Here is a 17,958-nt window from a genome sequence, read left to right on the forward strand (position 1 = left end):
GTGTGCAGCGCCCTCTGCTGGTGTCTGGGGTGGTGATGTCTCTGGACTTGAGTGTGCGGCACCCTCTGCTGGTCTCCAGGGGTTGATGTCTTTGGACTTGTGTGTGCGCCGCCGTCTGCAGGTCTCCCGGGTGTTGATGTCTCTGGACTTGTGTGTGCGGCGCCCTCTGCTGGTCTCCAGGAGGTGATGTCTTTGGACTTATGTTTGCGGCGCCCTCTGCTGGTCTCCTTGTGGGGGTGATGTCTCTGCACTTGTGTGTCCAGTGCCCTCTGCTGGTCTCCAGGGGGTGATATCTCTGGTCTTGTGTGTGTGATGCCCTCTGCTGGTCTCTAGAGGCTGATGTCTCTGGACTTGTTTGTGCGGCTCCTTCCGCTGGTCTCCAGGGGTTGATGTCTTTGGACTTGTGTGTGCGCCACCCTCTGCAGGTCTCCCGGGTGTTGATGTCTCTGGACTTGTGTGTGCGGTGGCCTCTGCTGGTCTCCAGAGGGTGATGTTTTTTGGACTTGTGCGTGCGGAGCCCTTTGTTGGTCTCCTTTTAGGGTGATGTCTCTGAACTTGTGTAAGTGGCGCCCTCTGCTGGTCTCCAGAGGGTGATGTATCTGGGCTTGTGTGTGCGGAGCGCTTTGTTGGTCTCCTTTTGGGGTGAAGTATCTGGACTTGTGTGTGTAGTGCCCTCTGCTGGTCTCCAGGGGGTGTGTCTCTGGTCTTGTGTGTGTGGCGCCCTCTGTTGGTCTCCGGGGGTTGATGTCTCTGGACTTGTGTATGCGATGCTGTTGTCCTACTTCCTACTCAGTGGCACAGAGAACAAACTCTTTGGCGGGGAGGGAGACATTTGAACAATGACTGACTTATGTACAACAAGTGTGCCCTGTTCCTATGCCCCCTCCCCCTGTGCCCACTCCTCACGGCCTGGCAACCATTAATGTGCCCACTGGACAAACATTCACTGTAGTAAACGGCGCGACGTCACGTGGTTTGTCCTTTCCAGCAGATCTTTCTCAGCATCTCACTCCTCAATATCACATGCAGCCATGGTCTGTAGCAATGCAGCGGTCACCTGGTGGTGCTATGAATGAATTGAGTGCGGCATCAGAACGCTGGGGGATATCAAGGTGTCCTTGTACATACACAATATGGGGGTGGAGAAGAGGACTTAATCAGTGTGAAGTTACACCTGCACCAATTGGCCAATTTATAGACTCTGGCTCTTTCATGTTTGGAGCTTCTAGCACTTTGCACCCTCTAACCCATGAACCTCAACACTTTTCCCGGTCGTTTATTGCACAAGTTATAACCTGAGGAAAATACTGAAGTAATTATAGTAGCACTTTGATTTCTATTTTATTTTTGTTTGTTTTATTTGCTGACATCACACACAATGTTAAAAATAAAGTTATGCATTAACAAATCTTAAAGAGAAGCAATATATATATATATATATATATATATATATATATGTATTGCTTCTCTCTCTCTCTATATATATATATATCTTACAATTTCTTTACTCTAACCCCATCCATAAAGTCCTAGGCCCCAATCCTGCCCATGAAGCTAACACAAAGCAAAGCTTTAACCCAAAATCCTAAAATTAGCTACAATTAGAAAACGTGTAAAATTGTAAAATCATGTATTAATAATGAATGAATAAATTTGAAGAACCAACCTGATGAAAGGATCTGAGGAGGATCTGAAATATTAATCTGAAAGGATAAGTGTGACGCTGAATCAGCTCTCACAGACAAGCCGTGAGATTGAATAGTCAAGGAGTACGAGGTCAGAAGCCAGGAGGGTACGTCATAAATAGAAGAAAGAGTTGCGTAGTCAGGTAACGTTCTGAGGTCAGAATACCTGGAAAATAGTGGATCAGAGCAGAAGTGGTTAAACAGACAGATGGTCAGAACGAGGTCCAAGATCAGGCAACACCAGATCTAAAAGCAGAACGCAAGGCACAGAGCGACAAACCATACGGTAGCTGAATGTTCATCTGGCAGAGGTCTGGGAGAAACAGCCCAATTAAGTAGCCTGGCAATCACCTGGGAACAATGAACACGTGGAGAGAGCCAAAGCCTCTCAGTCTCAAGTTGGATGGCCGAGTTGTCTATCAACACACCATCACCTCAGAACGCCCTTGCACTAGACTGCACGACTGAGCTATCAAGGTGCTGGCAGCTTCAGCACGTCTTGTAACAGATTGAATGGCTGAGCTGTCAGTAAATGCATCCCAGACACACGGAGGGGTGTAACCATGACAGTAGCCTCTCTTTTGGGGGGGCCTTGGACCTCCAGGCTTTCCAGGAAATTTTAGATGAAAGGCCCTGATTAACCACTCGGCCCTCACAACTCAAGCTGGAACCCAGGATCTCTCCTTTGGTCCATATCCTCTCCAGTGGATGAGGTATTGGAGGTAGTAACGGACTCTATGAGAATCCATAACCCTCTGATCCTCATACTTCAAGCCACCGTCGACCGAAACCAGAGGAGGAGGGGATGAGGGAGACAATGCCGAAGTGACAAAATCCTTTCATAGGGATTCATGGAAAACATTATGGATGCAAAGGGATGGAGGAAGCTTTAATCTGAATGCCACTGGATTGACCACCTCAACAATCTTATATGGACAAATAAACTTTGGACCCAACTTCGCTGATGGCACTTTAAGTTTAAATTTCATAGATGACAACCAAACCTTATCCCCAATCTTAAACACATGACCCACTGAACTATCAGCTTTCTGTTTTTGGAGAATCTAAGCAGTATACTTTTTGAACCTCCTCCAGACAGCCCCAAGTCTTTGTAAGGTAACCTCCACCCCGGGACATTTACAACTAATCCTAGAAAATTAACCAAAATGAGGATGAAAGCCATAATTTAAAATACAGTGATTTTCCATTAGACTGATTTACTCGACTGTTAAAAGCAAACTCAGCGAGAGGTAAAAACGAAGACCAGTCTTCCTGCTGAGCTGCCACAAAGCACCTTAAAATTTTTTCCAAAGATTGATTTATCCTCTCAGTCTGACCATTGGTTTCAGGGTGATAAGCCGATGAAAATGACAAGTTAAACCCAAGTTTATAACAAAAAGCTCTCCAAAATTTAGAGACAAATTGTACTTCCTTACAGACACAATGTTAAGAGGGATCCCATGTAACCTTACAATATGAGAAATAAACAACCTGGAGAGTGTCTCTGCATTAGGTAATCCTGACAAAGGAACAAAATGAGCTTGTTTGCTGACTTGGTCATCTACCACCCAAATAGCAGTTTTCCCACCAAACAGAGGCAAATCTGTGATAAAATCCATGGACAAAGAGTCCATGATCTTTCTGATATTGGCAATGGAGCCAATTCCCCAGACGGCTATGACTGACCTTAGTGCGTGCGCAGACTTCACAAACAGATACAAACTCTTTAATATCATTATGCATGGACGACCACCAAAAAGTCTAGCAATGGCTTTTGTTGTAGCAGTAATCCCAGGATGACCACTCAAGACAGAGTCATGATCATGAAATTCCTGTGACAACCGCATTTTTAGGTACACAGGCACAAATAATTTTGACCATGCAGTAGCAGAAGGAGTCAATGACTGGACTTTACAGATCTCCTCTTGCAATTCTGAGTTTACCAGGGAAACCACAATACCCTGAGGAAAGATGGAGGTTCTGGAGTAGAAACTGAATTGAGACTACAAGATAATGCATTAGCTCTCATATTCTTAGATCCCATCTGAAGTTTGCCAATGAACACCTGGATGATTCTGTGAGTGATTGGGATAAGGTGCTGTGGTCAGATGAGACAAAAATTAAGGTATTTGGCATTAACTCAACTCGAGGAAGAGAAATGCTGCCTATGACCCAAAGAACACCATCCCTACTGTCAAGCATGGAGGTGGAAGCATTATGTTTTGGGGTATTTCTCTGCAAAGGGCACAGGACTACTTCACCGCATCAATAGGAGAATGGATGGAGCTATGTACCATAAAATCCTGAGTGACAACCGGCTAAATAAGATTAAAATAAATAAATCTCCGGGTCCGGATGGCATACACCCACGAGTACTAAGAGAACTAAGCAATGCAATAGACAAGACATTATTTCTTATATTTAGGGACTCTATAGCGACGGGGTCTGTTCCACAGGACTGGCACATAGCAAATATGGTACCAATATTCAAAAAGGGCTCTAAAAGTGAACCTGGAAATTATAGGCCAGTAAGTCTAACCTCTATTGTTGGTAAAATATTTGAAGGGTTTCTTAGGGTGTTATTCTGGATTATCTCAATGAGAATAAAGGCCTAACTCCATATCATCATGGGTTTATGAGGAATCCCTCCTGTCAAACCAATCTAATCAGTTTTTATGAAGAGGTAAGCTATAGGCTGGACCACGGTGAGTCATTGGACGTGGTATATCTTGATTTTTCCAAAACGTTTGATACCGTGCCACACAACAGGTTGGTGCACAAAATGAGAATGCTGGGTCTGGGGCAAAATGTGTGTAAAGGGGTAAGTAACTGGCTTAGTGATAGAAAGCAGAGGGTGGTTATAAATGGTATATTCTCTAAATGGGTTGCAGGGACCAGTGTGGCACCGCAGGGGTCGGTGTTGGGACCTTCAACATATTTATTAACGATCTGACGAACCCCCATGACGAAGGCAGACGCTGAGATGCGCATAGGGGCAGGGAGCATCCTAGGGACTACTTCCAACTGCAGCAGGTAAATACCAGGTGGCTTTTTTTCCTCCCCTGTTTTCTGTAGCACACTTGTGCGAGTTATGCTTGCATCACATTGATTGTGGTATCACACATTATACCCCCTGATTATTGGTTTAGCCACCTTATTATTATGCACATGCACTTTATTAATTAATCCTTACATCTTGGTATATTGCTTGGTCTATTCCTTATTGTATCGATTCCTGGCACATATAAATGTATATATATATATATATATATATATATGCATATATATGTATATATATATATATATAATTTTCATTGAGGTTATATTGATGGTTAATATGTATTTTATGGATGCCACTTTTCTTGATTTTGTATGTCCCTGGTATAGTGCCCACTTTGGTATTTTTTCCCACTCTATCATATTGACATATATGTTTTAATACATTTTGTTATATATATTCTAATATTGGACATTGTTTCGTTTTTTTTCTCTGGGTTTCATTTTATTAACAATCTGGTAGAATGTTTCCACAGTAAAATATTGCTATTTGCAGATGATACAAAACTACGTAAAGCAGTCAATACAAGAGAAGATAGTATTCTGCTACAGATGGATCTGGATAAGTTGGAAACTTGGTCCGAAAGGTGGAAGATGAGGTTTATGGGCTCCTTTTCACTTGCAAGAAATACGTCCGAGTCTCGCAGGTTAAAACCAAGCTCTGGCATTGGCAATTGGGAGCGGAGCGTGCAACTCCATGTATTGCTATTGCTATGCAGCTGCACGCTCCGCTCTGGAGTGCTGGTGCCATAGCTTTGTTTTAACCTGCGAGACTCAGACGTATTTCTCGCAAGTGAAAAGGAGCCTTAAAGGGAACCTGTCACCTGAATTTGGCGGGACCAGTTTTGGGTCATATGGGCGGAGTTTTCGGGTGTTTGATTCACCCTTTCCTTACCTGCTGGCTGCATGCTGGCCGAAATATTGGATTGAAGTTCATTCTCTGTCCTCCATAGTACACGCCTGCGCAAGGTAAGATTACTTTGCGCAGGTGTGTACTACGGAGGACAGAGAATGAACTTCAATCCAATATTGCAGCCAGCATGCAGCCAGCAGGTAAGGAAAGGGTGAATCAAACACCCGAAAACTCCGCCCATATGACCCAAAACCAGTCCCGCCAAATTCAGGTGACAGGTTCCCTTTAACAATGATAAATGTAAGGCTATACACATGGGAAGAAGGAATCAATATCACCATTACACACTGAATGGGAAACCACTTGGTAAATCTGACATGGAGAAGGACTTGGGGATAATAAATAATAATAATAATTTTATTTATATAGCACCAACATATTCCTCAGCGCTTTACAAATTATAGAGGGGACTTATGCAGACAATAGACATTACAGCATAACAGAAATCACAGTTCAAAATAGATACCAAGAGGAATGAGGGCCCTGCTCGCAAGCTTACAAACTATGAGGAAAAGGGGAGACACGAGAGGTGGATCCTAGTTAATGATAAACTTACCTGGAGCAGCCAGTGCCAGGCAGCAGCTGCCAAGGCAAACAGGATTATGGGGTGCATTAAAAGAGGTACACATGATGAGAGCATTATACTGCCTCTGTACAAATCCCTGGTTAGACCGCATATGCACTGTGTACAGTTCTGGATGTCTTCCTGGAGCGTAACAATATTGTATCTTACAGATATTAGGTTCTTTAGAAGTACGTATGGAGTGCCCCCATGGGGCCATGGGGTACTCGGTACTGGGTCCTGCGGTTCACAGGAGGATGTCACGGTGGCTGACCCGGTCCGCGGCCCTGGGACGTCCTTGTAAAAGGGTAAGGTCTTTAAAGGGATAAATAAAAATATAATGCACGTCACTCTGTAACTGGGTGGTGCTCGGAGAGGGATACCACTCCCTTATCACGCACAAATCAAAAAGATCCGGCACTCAAAGATGCCAGCAGTTTTTCCATTCCTTTTATGGGCCCACGTTTTTCATTTTTTCATATTTTTTATACTTTTTACACATTTTTATTATCTTTTTTATCTTCATACACCCCTGAGGTACACAATAAATCTTATTATGATCTATGATGACATTGTCCACATTGCTTTGACAATATTTCTTTTGTTACATGAATGAAAGTTTTCAAGATGGCCATTTCTGTTACAATGTATCAGTATATGTACCTAGAAATTCAGCAGCTTTTTCTTTCTTTTTTTATGCATTATGATTCTATTCTAATAAGTGATGTTACACTTTATGCAAAGTATTGCCACTTGATGGTACTATTTTTTCGTATGTATTCTAGATGACATTAATAATTTTTTACGTATGTGTATATATAGCCTCTTTAAGTGACGTTGTGTGTAAAAACCAGGACGTTGCGTTTTTGCCTGAATTTAAGGCATTTTGCATACTTACTGTTTAACCCCTTAGCGACCGCCGATACGCCTTTTAACGGCGGCCGCTAAGGGTACTTAAACCACAGCGCCGTTAATTAACGGCGCTGTGGAAAAAGTACATAGCGCCCCCCAGAGGCCGATTTTCTCCGGGGTCTCGGCTGCCGGGGGTAGCCGAGACCCCAGAGAACATGATTCGGGGGGTTTTTAACCCTCCCCGCATTTGCGATCGCCGGTAATTAACCGTTTACCGGCGATCGCAAAAAAAAAAAAAAAAGCGATCTCTTTTTAATTTCTCTGTCCTCCGATGTGATCGCACATCGGAGGACAGAGAAAAGGGGTCCCAGGTGGCTCCCCCTAGCTCCCCCGATGCACCTAGCCTAGCACCCTAGCACCTAGCTCCCCCGATGCTCCTCGTGTCTCCCGGTGGGCGCCGCCATCTTCAAAATGGCGGGCGCATGCGCAGTGCGCCCGCCGGCCGGCACCGGAGGAATCTTTGGGGTCTCTGCTGCCGGGGGTAGCCGAGACCCCAAAGAGCATGATCGGGGTCGGTATTACCGACCCCTGTTTTGCGATCGCCGGTAATTAACTGTTTACCGGCGACCGCAAAAAAAAAAAAGTAAAGTGTAATTCTCTGTCCTCTGATGTGATCGCACATCAGAGGACAGAGAAATAGGGGGATTCGGGGACCCTAGCATACTCACCTAGGTCCCTGGATCCTCTTGCTGCTCCTCCTGGCCGCTGGCAGAAGAACATGGCGGACGCATGCCCAGTGCGCCCGCCATCTGTCTCCATCTGCCGGCCGGCAGGAGAACAGCAGTTGGGGCTAAAATTAGGGTTAGGGGTAGGGGTAGGGTTAGGGTTAGGGTTAGGGGTAGGGTTAGGGTTAGGGGTAGGGTTAGGGGTAGGGGTAGGGTTAAGGGTAGGGTTAGGGGTAGGGTTAGGGGTAGGGGTAGGGTTAGGGCTAGGGTTAGGGCTAGGGTAAGGGGTAGGGTTAGGGCTAGGGTTGGGGCTAAATTTAGGGTTAGGGTTGGGGCTAAATTTAGGGTTAGGGTTGGGGCTAAATTTAGGGTTAGGCTTCTTTCACACTTACGTCGGTACGGGGCCGTCGCAATGCGTCGGCCCGACATACCGACGCACGTTGTGAAAATTGTGCACAACGTGGGCAGCAGCTGTAGTTTTTCAACGCATCCGCTGCCCAATCTATGTCCTGGGGAGGAGGGAGCGGAGTTACGGCCACGCATGCGCGGTCAGAAATGGCGGATGCGACGTACAAAAAAACGTTTCATTGAACGTTTTTTTGTGCCGACGCTCCGCCAAAACACAACTGATCCAGTGCACGACGGACGCGACGTGTGGCCATCCGTCACGATCCGTCGGCAATACAAGTCTATGGGCAAAAAACGCATCCTGCGGGCACATTTGCAGGATCCGTTTCTTGTCCAAAACGACGGATTGCGACGGAATGCCAAACGGCGCAAGTGTGATAGTAGCCTTAGGGCTAGGGTTAGGGTTGGGGCTAAAGTTAGGGCTAGGGTTGGGGCTAAAGTTAGGGTTAGAGCTGGGATTAGGGTTAGGGTTTGGATTAGGGTTGGTATTAGGGTTAGGGTTGGCATTAGGGTTACGCTTGGGATTAGGGTTAGGTTTGGGATTAGGGTTAAGGTTAGGGTTGTGATTAGGGGTGTATTGGGATTAGGGTTAGGTTTGAGGTTAGGGTTGAGATTAGGATTAGGGGTGTGTTGGATTTAGGGTTTTGATTAGGGTTATGGTTAGGGTTGACATTAGGGTTGTTTTGGGGTAAGGGTTGTGATTATGGTTAGGGTTAGTGATTAGGATTATGGATCAGGTTGGGATTAGGGTTAGGGGTGTGTTGGGGTTAGGGTTGGAGCTAGAATTGGGGGGTTTCCACTGTTTAGGTACATCAGGGGGTCTCCAAACACGACAGCCAATTTTGCGCTCAAAAAGTCAAATGGTGCTCCCTCCCTTCTGAGCTCTGCCGTGCGCCCAAACAGTGGGTTACCCCCACATATGGGGCATCAGCGTACTCGGGATAAATTGGACAACAACTTCTGGGGTCCAATTTCTCTTGTTACCCTTGTGAAAATAAAAACTTGGGGGCTACAAAATCTTTTTTGTGAAAAAAAAAATATTTTTTATTTTCACGACTCTGCATTCTAAACTTCTGTGAAGCACTTGGGCATTCAAAGTTCTCACCACACATCTATATAAGTTCCTTGGGGGGTCTAGTTTCCAAAATGGGGTCACTTGTGGGGGGTTACTACAGTTTAGGTATATCAGGGGCTCTGCAATCGCAACATAATGCCCACAGACCATTCTATCAAAGTCTGCATTCCAAAAAGGCGCTCCTTCCCTTCCGAGCTCTGCCGTGCGCCCAAACAGTGGTTTACCCCCACATATGGCGCATCAGCATACTCGGGATAAATTGGACAACAACTATTGCAGTCCAATTTCTCCTGTTACCCTTGTGAAAATAAAAACTTGGGGGCTACAATATCTTTTTTGTGGAAAAAAAAAATATTTTTTATTTTCACGACTCTGCATTCTAAACTTCTGTGAAGCACTTGGGCATTCAAAGTTCTCACCACACATCTAGATAAGTTCCTTGGGGGGTCTAGTTTCCAAAATGGGGTCACTTGTGGGGGGTTACTACAGTTTAGGTACATCAGGGGCTCTGCAATCGCAACATAATGCCCACAGACCACTCTATCAAAGTCTGCATTCCAAAAAGGCGCTCCTTCCCTTCCGAGCTCTGCCGTGCGCCCAAACAGTGGTTTACCCCCACATATGGCGCATCAGCGTACTCGGGATAAATTGGACAACAACTATTGCAGTCCAATTTCTCCTGTTACCCTTGTGAAAATAAAAACTTGGGGGCTACAATATCTTTTTTGTGGAAAAAAAAATATTTTTTATTTTCACGACTCTGCATTCTAAACTTCTGTGAAGCACTTGGGCATTCAAAGTTCTCACCACACATCTAGATAAGTTCCTTGGGGGGGTCTAGTTTCCAAAATGGGGTCACTTGTGGAGGGTTTCTACTGGTTAGGTACATCAGGGGCTCTGCAAACGCAACATAATACCCGCAGACCATTCTATCAAAGTCTGCATTCCAAAACGGCGCTCCTTCCTTCCGAGCTCTGCCGTGCGCCCAAACAGTGGTTTACCCCCACATATGGGGTACCCTTATACTCAGGACAAATTGGACAACAACTTTTGGGGTCCAATTTCTCTTGTTAACTTTGTGAAAATAAAAACTTGGGGGCTAAAAAATCTTTTTTGTGGAAAAAAAAAAAATTTTTATTTTCACGGCTCTGCATTATAAACTTCTGTGAAGCACTTGGGCATTCAAGGTTCTCACCACACATCTAGATAAGTTCCATGGGGGGTCTAGTTTCCAAAATGGGGTCACTTGTGGGGGATTTCTACTGTTTAGGCACATCAAAGGCTCTCCAAACGCGACATGGCGTCCGATCTCAATTCCAGCCAATTCTACATTGAAAAAGTAAAACTGCACTCTTTCTCTTCCAAGCTCTGCGGTGCGCCCAAACAGTGGTTTACCCCCACATATTGGGTATCGATGTACTCAGGAGAAATTGCACAACGACTTTTGTGGTCTAATTTCTCCTGTTACCCTTGTGAAAATAAAAATTTGTGGGCAAAAAGATCATTTTTGTAGAAAAAATGCGATTTTTTTTTTCACGGCTCTACATTATAAAATTCTGTGAAGCACATGGGGATTCAAAGTGCTCACCACACATCTAGATATGTTCCTTAAGGGGTCTAGTTTCCAAAATGGGGTCACTTGTGGGGGGTTTCCACTGTTTAGGCACATCAGAGGCTCTCCAAACGCGACATGGCGTCCAATCTCAATTCCAGCCAATTCTACATTGAAAAAGTAAAACGGCGCTCCTTCACTTCCAAGCTCTGCGGTGCGCCCAAACAGTGGTTTACCCTCACATATGGGGTATCGACGTATTCAGGAGAAATTGCACAACAACTTTTGTGGTCTAATTTCTCCTGTTACCCTTGTGAAAATAAGAATTTGTGGGCGAAAAGATCATTTTTGTGTAAACAAAAGCGATTTTTTATTTTCACGGCTCTACGTTATAAACTTCTGTGAAGCACTTGGGGGTTCAAAGTGCTCACCACACATCTAGATAAGTTCCTTAAGGGGTCTAGTTTCCAAAATGGTGTCACTTGTGGGGGGTTTCCACTGTTTAGGCACATCAGGGGCTCTCTAAACGTGACATGGCGTCCGATCTCAATTCCAGCCAATTCTGCATTGAAAAAGTCAAACGGCGCTCCTTCACTTCTAAGTTCTGCGGTGCGCCCTAACAGTGGTTTACCCCCACATATGGGGTATTGGCGTATTCAGGAGAAATTGCATAACAAAATTTATGGTTACATTTCTGTTTTTACACTTGTGAAAATAAAAAAAATGGTTCTGAATTAAGATGTTTGCAAAAAAAGTTAAATGTTCATTTTTTCCTTCCACATTGTTTCAGTTCCTATGAAGCACGTAAAGGGTTAATAAACTTCTTGAATGTGGTTTTGAGAACCTTGAGGGGTGTAGTTTTTAGAATGGTGTCACACTTCATTATTTTCTATCATATAGACCCCTCAAAATGACTTCAAATGTGATGTGGTCCCTAAAAATAAATGGTGTTGTAAAAATGAGAAATTGCTGGTTAACTTTTAACCCTTATAACTCCCTAACAAAAAAAAATTTTGTTTCCAAAATTGTGCTGATGTAAAGTAGACATGTGGGAAATGTTATTTATTAACTATTTTTCGTGACATATCTCTCTGATTTAAGGGCATAAAAATGCAAAGTTTGAAAATTGCAAAATTTTAAAAATTTTCGCCATATTTCCGTTTTTTTCATAAATAATCGCAAGTAATATCGAAGAAATGTTACCACTAACATGAAGTACAATATGTCACGAAAAAGCAATCTCAGAATCAGCGGGATCCGTTGAAGCGTTCCAGAGTTATAACCTCATAAAGTGACAGTGGTCAGAATTGCAAAAATTGGCCTGGTCATTAAGTACCAAATTGGCTCTGTCACTAAGGGGTTAAATTTGATTGTTTGTTTTGTTTTTCAATCTTAGTCTGAGGAAGGTCTAAGTAACAGACTGAAACATTATGAATTTGGGATTGCATTGAAATAAATCTAAATTGCAGACATTTTTGAGTGCCGAATCTTTTTGATTTGTGCGTGATAAGGGAGTGGTATCCCACTCCGAGCACCCCCCAGTTACAAAGTCACGTGCATTATATTTTTATATAACTTTACCTTTACACGAACACCTCTAAGCCTTATTCTCCAAGTATAACAGGACATGTCTGCCACAGGCTTTTCATATAACAAAACTGAAGTGGCTAATATAGCTTCTCAAGTGTCTACATCAAGTGACTTTCTACAGATTTCAAGCTATGAGTTCAAGTCATGTGACTTTGAGAGGGAATCTCGACATCTGACGGGTCTAGAGCTACATAGTGCAACTATTGCAGAGTACATCAAGACTCAACGGATCTCTAGAGGATTAAGGGTATCTCTACGCCCAACTTTATTCCAGGATAACACGGACGTTTTGAGCAGATTCTCAACAAGTGCTCCCTGGATTTGATGACTTTGACCTTGGATTATCTACATAAGGAGGTAAAAATTAGCCAAGACAAGTTACAGAGCATAGAAACTCAACTAAAAGACACATCATCAAAGGAGGAATTTGATTCTATTAAATCTCGTATGAAGGACAATTTGGAATCTTACCGATTAGAAACAGAGAAGAGGAAACGTCAGAAGTTCATTCGGGATACACAAGACTACCTGCAGAATAGGGTTTATAGATGGTGAGGTTCCACAACCCCCTACAGATACAACTACAGAGGACCAAGATTTACAGAGGGTTCATCAGCTTCCAGTTCGGACAACGAAAGAACGGATACCTACAGAGTTTCTTTTTTAGGTACAGGCAGGAGAAAAAAATCAAAGAAAAGGATGAGGAGGGGTGATCAATGCCGCAGAAACCACCCGCCACACGATGAACACGAGATCACAGGTAGTACTACCAATTTAGTTGTTAACATTTCCTAAAAACTCTAAATCATACTCAGTTAAGGGTTTGTCTGTTTGTCCTACATACAAATTTAATACCTTTCAGCTAAATCTCGATTTACAGAGATTTTATAGAAATTTAAGATTGAAAGCTTTTTTTCATAATCAAATTCCTACAAACGTAACAGAGAGGAATACTATAGAGATTACACCAATTAACCTACCCAGTCTAGGTCTTAGGCTTCCCAGTCAATTTAATCTACCGAAAAACAATCCTCCGGTCGAGACATTTATTGCCTTGATAGAGAAGGAAGTTAATACATTTTCCAAACAAATTACCAAAGGTGAGCTAGTCTTTCAGAAGAATCTAGACCAAAGTAAACACATGGCACTCCAATCCCTTATGTCAGATAAGGACATAGTTATAAAAACCAGCAGATAAAGGGGGTGCCACGGTGGTAATGGATCGTTCTATGTATCAAGATGAAATTCTCACACAACATAACAATAGAACAGTTTACTATTCTACACTATCTCATAACCCTAGTTCAGCTATAGAATCTAAGATCAGAGTAATTCTTGACGAAGCCCTCCATTCTGGCATTATTGATAAAAAGACGCACGAGTTTCTAACTAAAATAGACCCCTTGATACCTGTATTTTATACATTGCCCAAAATACACAAGAGACTAGACAGACCCCCAGGCAGACCCATAGTGGCCTCCACAAATTCCATCTTATCGCCACTATCCATATTACTCGAGAAGGTTTTGACACCCTTGGTCAAGAACACTCCATCTTTTATCCTAGACACAGGAGCCTTTCTGAATGTTATAAGAAGTATCAATAAGGTCACCAGTGACACCATTTTGGTTACACTGGATGTGAACAACTTATATACATCCATAAAACATGATAAGGGAATACGAACAACCAGGCTCCTGCTAGAAAAAACTGACAGAGGTCCAATGGCGATTGACTTTTTGATGAAATTATTGAATTTGGTATTAACTGAGAATTTTTTTCTGTTTGAGGACACGTTTTATCTGCAGGTACAAGATTCAGCCATGGGGTCCAACGTGGTCCCCCTTACGCTAATGCGTTTATGTCTTACTTTGAAACTGAATTTGTGTATACCAACGCACTATATCAGTCACACTGCCGTCTGTGGCTTAAATACATTGACGATGTGTTTTGTATGTGGGGAGGGCCACCAGCAACATTGGAGGAATTCTTTAGTCAGATCAACAGTATATGGCCAGAATTGACATTCACCATTACTCAGGATTACAGTCGGGTCAATTTTTTAGACACTACCATTATAAAGGAGATTGATGGGACTCTGAACTCTGATCTATATACCAAAACTACTGATCTATGACATGACTAAGACCTGATGGTCGAAACGCGTCGGCGTTGACCACCTGGGACCCCCATCTCTTTTTTGCAAATGTTTGCATTTTAAAGTGTTTTCAATAAATTGACTTTTTAGAAGATCCATGCTGGAGATTATTTTTTCTTTTTCAAAACTACTGATCGGAATAGTCTATTGTTGTACCAACGTTGCCATCCAATGGCCACTAAAAGATCAATTCCCATCTCACAGTTTCATAGGGTAAGGAAAATAGTCAGTGATGAGAACACGTGCACAACCCAACTTGATGAGGTGGAGATGAAATTTACACAAAGAGGCTATCCTAGGAAACTGCTTCAAGATTGTCGCCATAGACCTGGTTCAACAAGAGATAGAAACCTTACACATAGAATACCATTTGTACATACCTTTCACCCCTTTGCCTATAAACTACATCAGAAAATCCGTAGACATTGGCCATTACTGCAGACTAGTTATCCGGACATACCGGAATTTAGAACACCCTTTCTACGCTGCTTTAGAAAGCTTAGTAACCTTAGGAACAAATTGGTGAGAGCCGATATTGGATCTATTCAAAAGGTATCTAGACAGGTATTTCTACAAACTCAAAGAAAGGGCACGTTCCCCTGGCTACAGTGTGCTCAGTGTGCCAATGTCCTTAAGGGCCACAAAATTTCACATCCATTCACTGGAATTGATATCCCCATACAAGGTTTTTTACTTGTGATTCTCAATAGGTCGTTTATGCAATAAAGTGTCCTTGTGGCAATATATATGTGGGCAAGACTACTCAGGCGGTGAAAGATCGTATTTCTCACCATAAATCTGATATACGATGTGGGAGGGATCACCTTCCCATCCCACATCATTTTCACAATGCGGGCCATACAATAGCACAACTAAGGTTCTTAGTACTGGAGCAGGCTCTTCCTAACAGACGAGGAGGTAACCAGGTAAGACGACTCAAATTAAGGGAGGCATTTTGGATACACTATTTACAAAGTATGGAACCCAAGGGAATAAACAGAGAATATGATATTGTGAACATTTAAGAACTTAGCATATTGTCTATGGTTCTCTAAATAGTGTTCCTTCTCTTACAGTTCGCTCAATCTCATAATTGATCTTCTCACCAGAAGGGTATGGAGTTTTGCATTTTTCCTTTTTTTTATGTCATTTTTTTCTCAGTTCATTATTTTTTTATTTTTTTATTTTAATTTTATTTTAATTTTTATTTTTTTTACTTTATTTTATTTTATCTTATCATATTATTTAATTTGATTTATTTTTGATTTTTTAATTTTTAATTTTATTTTTTATTTTTTTAGTTTTATTTTATTTATTTTTAGTTTTAGTTTAATTTTTTAATTTTCTATAATTTTCACTTTCCTTTATTTACTTCTTTTTTATCCTTGATTTCCTTCCTTATATTTTATTCTTGTCCTTTCATTTGCATATTTTCCTATATCTCTCTATTACCACTATTTCTTTATTAACAAGGGTTTTTCTTGTTTTAGTTGCCTTCACCGGTGTTCGTTCACTGACAGGACATGCGCACTACTTCACAGCATCTGCTGTGCGTTCCAGCAGTGTGCTCCACTCACATCACCGCCCATCAACATGTGACCAGTGCACTTTCCTTACGTCCATATACTGGAACGTTGTTTGCGTTCCAGCAGTGCGCCTCAATTCACGTCACACACAGAGTGTGACATGCGCAGTCCAAGTAGTAGGACATCGCGCCCCTTCATGTCATTTCCGCTACTACAGGCACGCAATTCACTGTTTGTGTCCGACACTCCCCCACTTGTATCTTATATTTAAAGCTCCATGAGCCAGCTACTTGTCAGCGCTGTTACCAATAGGAGCTTATCCTTTACCACGCGCCATTCACAGTTGATGCTTTTCACCTTTCAGCAATGCGGTAAGCATTATAGCAGCACTCTTTATATACATATTTTAGCCTTTCTTTGGACTTTGTGCCTTCTCTATAGTAGCCATTTTTGTATAGGTATAACCACAGGCAACTTGTTCCTTTTTCTTTAGTAATGGCCGGAGCTGAGCCGCCCCTCCCTCCGCGGCGTAAGGGGAGGACATCATGACCATGGCATGGAGGGAGGGGTTAAGGTTAATAGGTGGGGGCTTAGGGGGAATTAGGAGAGTTAACTGGTGGTTGGGGTGTGGCCTAGACAGTTCCCACTCTCTGGGTAACGGGTGAGCACCTACCATGGTGTTGTGAATTCAGCTTTTGGGCTCCCTCCGGTGGTTGTAGAGGGTAATGCAGTTGTGCCTGGACTGCAGGATTGGACAGGTGTATCTACTAATTGCAAAACTGACTGGGGTATATAGCTTTGCAGGACTCTTTAGTCCCTGCCAGTTGTCCATTGTTTTTGGAGGATTCACATCCCTGCTGGTCTCTCCAGTTTGCTGTGCTGTTCTACAAAGATAAGTCCTGGCTTTGTTTTTGCTGTCCACCTGCTGTGGACCTTATAGTTCTGTGCATATTCATGTTTTTGTCTTGTCCAGCTTTGTCTGTGAAGGATTTTTTGCAGCCAAGCTGTGTCTCTGGAGATGCAGATATACCCCCATGTCTTTAGTCAGATGTGGTGATTCGTATTTTCTGTGGTGGATATTTTCTAGTGTTTTTATACTGACCGCATAGTACTCTGTTCTATTCTTTCTTTTTAGCTAGTACGGCCTCCTATGCTAAAATCTGATTTCATATCTGCGTATGTTATTTCCCTCTCCTCTCACAGTCAATATTTGTGGGGGGCTATCTATCCTTTGGGGATTTTCTCTGAGGCAAGATAGGTTTCCTGTTTCTGTCTTTAGGGGAAGTTAGATCTTAGGCTGTGCCGAGAGGTCTAAGGAGTGTTAGGTACCCCCCACGGCTACTTCTAGTTGCGCTGCTAGGTTCAGGGTTTGCGGTCAGTACAGGGACCACCTTCTCCAGAGTCCGTCTCATGCTGCTCCTAGGCCACCAGATCATAACAGTACAACTGGCCAACAATGAGTTAATTGCATCTCAGAAGAAGGGAGGGAAGCTTTTGAGCCATTTTTTTTCCCTTAGCCTGTTTGGTATTATCCTCCCTCTTTATCTCTGGGTGGCTACGGAATCTAGTATTAACATCAATGTTCAGGAGTTAGTTTCTCGGGTGGATCAGCTTGCTGCTAGGGTACAGGGTATTTCAGATTATATTGTTCAGACTCCTGCCTTAGAACCTAAGATTCCCACTTCTGATTTATTCTTTGGTGACAGATCCAAATTTTTGAGTTTCAAAAATAACTGTAAACTGTTTTTTGAGAAAATCTTGTTGGCCCTGTGTCAAGGTCAAGAAGCGGCAGAATCGTATTGCCAGAAATTTAGAAAATGGTCTGTACTGACTAAATGGAATGAGGATGCCTTGG

The sequence above is a fragment of the Ranitomeya imitator genome, chromosome 1 (genome assembly GCF_032444005.1).
Source record: "Ranitomeya imitator isolate aRanImi1 chromosome 1, aRanImi1.pri, whole genome shotgun sequence".
Classification (NCBI taxonomy): Eukaryota; Metazoa; Chordata; class Amphibia; order Anura; family Dendrobatidae; genus Ranitomeya; species Ranitomeya imitator.